Below are 3,101 nucleotides of genomic sequence, written 5' to 3'. Positions count from 1 at the left end.
TGGAGGGGGATTTGGGGGCGTCTCCTGTGCCATTCTGGGGCAGAACGAGAGTTTTGAGAGAGATTGGTTCCCCAGCAGAGCTGGCCGAGGGCTGAAACCCCGGGAAAAGTTCCCAGGTTGGCACCAGGGTGTCACGGTCCGTCCTTACAAACAGGGTTCATGATGGTTCGTGGATTGATCTCAGGGTGCAAAAAACACCAACACAGCACAGGGGATTTGCAGTGATAATGAAAACAAATGCAGCTTTATTGAAACAACCACAGCAAAAATGTGTTGGGGAGGAAACTGGGGAAAAAAGGGGAAATTAAGGGAAAGGAGGGAGGAAGAAGAGGAATGGGTTATAGCTGCCAAACGTGGTGCTGCAGAGTCCTTCAGGATCCTGCCGATGGAGCTCACCAGGTTGCGTCCAGGGAGATCTCAGAGACACAGTTCATCCCCAATTATGTTACAATTCCCCAATTATGCTCTTTTTCGGTGGGGGAAGGAGGATGGATTTTGCAATCAAAACAAAGGTAGTTTATTGTGTCTTCAGGGGGGAAGAATGGTGTTTGGGTAGGGGTACCCACAGCCCATGTTCAGCAGTGGGGGTGAGCCATTGTTCTAGTGGCCCACTGCCTACACCTGCAACGTCCACCTTGCTTTGGGCAGCTTTCCTTCCCCCCACTGCACACCTGCCCCGGGCTGGGGGTTTCAGTCCCAGTCTCTGGAAGAAGGTGAGAGGGGTCCTTCTCACACAGGGATTTCAGGTCTCAGTCCCTTGATGAAGAGTCTTACATCTCTACTTGTCTGTCATGGTGGTTATGAATGGGCGAGAGGGGTCTTGCTTTGGAGGGGGACCACCCAGAGCTTAGGAGAAATCCAGCCAGGCCGAGAGGTGGGGAGGATTCCAGAGCTCTTGTGCAAAAGGGCAGGGTGCCCTTAGAGCTCAGTGTAGCATACAGCAAGTGCACCTGTAAAAACGATAACTTAGCAACGCTCTCAGGCCTCCGGCTCGTGATTTTTCCCCTACAGCATCAGCAGACATGAGGGGTTTTGGTTCTTTTCGGTGGTCTCCCCAATGACGATTGTGAGGCAGATGAGGGATATTTCGGACAGACTCTCACACGGGGGCACGGCAGCTCTGGGATGTGAGATCCATGGAAATGCCCCGGAGCAGCAGCTGGGGGGCGGGGGCAGGGATGGGCGGGGGTCTCAGGGGGCACAGGGGGCATTTTGCTGGAATTCAGCGTTTCCTGCAGACTCCCCATCCCCAGGATCTCCTGTGATGAGCTCTCTGCCAGGAGCTGGCTGTGCCCTGTGGGCACCAATCCCCACGGGAACACCCTGGGAAGGACCCGCGGTGGGGGTCCCAAGCACTGGGGAGATTTTGGGGGGTTCTGTGGTTCCCACCCCCAATTCTGGGGAGACTTTTGGAGGTCCCTGAGGTTCCTATCCAAATTTTAGGGAAGACGTTTGGTTCCCATTCTCATTTTTGGGGGACTTTGGGGGGGTTTCTGTGGTTCTCATCCCCGGTTTTGGGGGAGGTTTCTGAAGGTCTCATCCCAAATTTTGGCTCTGCTGCCAGCATTTCCTGCTCATTCCCATGGGACATGGACAGGGAGCTGGGACACGGCCCCGGGGGACCTGGCACGGGGACAAGGACACCCCAGGGACCCCAGGTGGCACCGAGGCTGTGGCACCCTGAGGAGCAGCCCTGGGGTGGCACTGGGGCTGGTTAAATCGCGGGATCCATCCCCAGTTTTGGGGAGATTTTTGGGGTTCTGAGGAGTCCCATCCTCCAGTATTAGGGGAGATGTTTAAGGATCCCATACCAAATTTTACAGGGGTCTCTGGGGGTCCCATCCCCAATTCTGGGAAGACTTTGGACATCCCATCCCCAATTTTGGGGATACTTTGGGTGTCCCATCCCCAAATTTGGGGAGATTTTTGGGGGTTCTGAGGAGTCCCATCCTCCAGTATTAGGAAAGATGTTTAAGGATTCCATCCCCAACTTTACAGGGGTCTCTGGGGGTCCCATCCCCAATTTTGGGGATACTTTGGGTGTCCCATCCCCAAATTTGGGGAGATTTTTAGGGGTTCTGAGGAGTCCCATCCTCCAGTATTAGGAAAGATGTTTAAGGATTCCATCCCCAACTTTACAGGGGTCTCTGGGGGTCCCATCCCAAATTTTGGGTGGACTTTGTGTCCCCCATCCCCAATTTTGGGGAGATTTTGAGGAGGTTTCTGTGGTTCCCAACTCCAATTCTAGATGAGGATTTTGGAGGTCTCTGGGGTTGCCACCCAAATTTTAGGGGAGACTTTGGGGGTCCCATCCATAGCTTTCATAGACCTCATTACCCCAATGTCCCTCCCATTCCCTAATGAACCTCAGATGCCACTGACTGCTCCTTTCACCCCTCACCACGAGGCACAGGGTCGGGTGTAGCCAGGATATTTTCTGAAAAATCCTTTCCTTAGGATTTTTCCTCCCGAGAAGCTGAGAGGCCTCAGGAACAAAATGTAAACAATGGTTATCTGCTGCTGTGGAATGCAACAGGTGCATCTGGGATTGGTCTCATGTGGTTGTTTCTAATTAATGGCCAATCACAGTCAGCTGGCTCGGACTCTTTGTCTGAGACACAAACCTTTGTTATTCATTCCTTATTATTCTATTCTTAGCTAGCCTTCTGATGAAATCCTTGCTTCTATTCTTTTAGTATAGTTTTAATATAGTATATATCATAAAATAATGTGAAAAATGCCAATCACTTGTTTTTAAAATTTTAAAAGTTTAATAGTAATAAAATGGTTATGAAAATAGTAATACAATTAGAGCAATAATAATTTGGACAATTTGAATTAGGACAATATGAGACAATAGAGACAAAGAGTTATGGACAGTCCGGGTACCTTTTCTGGGCAACACGAGCCCGACAAAGGACCCACGTTAACAGAGGATTAACCCTTAAAAGCAATAGGCTGTTGCATATTCATACACCTCATACATGATGCATAAATTCCATTCACATACAGGATTCTGTCTGGTCAGTGTCAACTTCTTCCTCTGAATCCTGACAGTGCCTTCGAGGCAGGAAGAAGTTCATTTCTTCTGATAAGAGGGC

Source organism: Geospiza fortis, unplaced genomic scaffold (genome assembly GCF_000277835.1).
Source record: "Geospiza fortis unplaced genomic scaffold, GeoFor_1.0 scaffold218, whole genome shotgun sequence".
NCBI lineage: Eukaryota > Metazoa > Chordata > Aves > Passeriformes > Thraupidae > Geospiza > Geospiza fortis.
The sequence above is the reverse complement of the archived record's forward strand: the minus strand, read 5'-3'. Positions refer to the sequence as shown.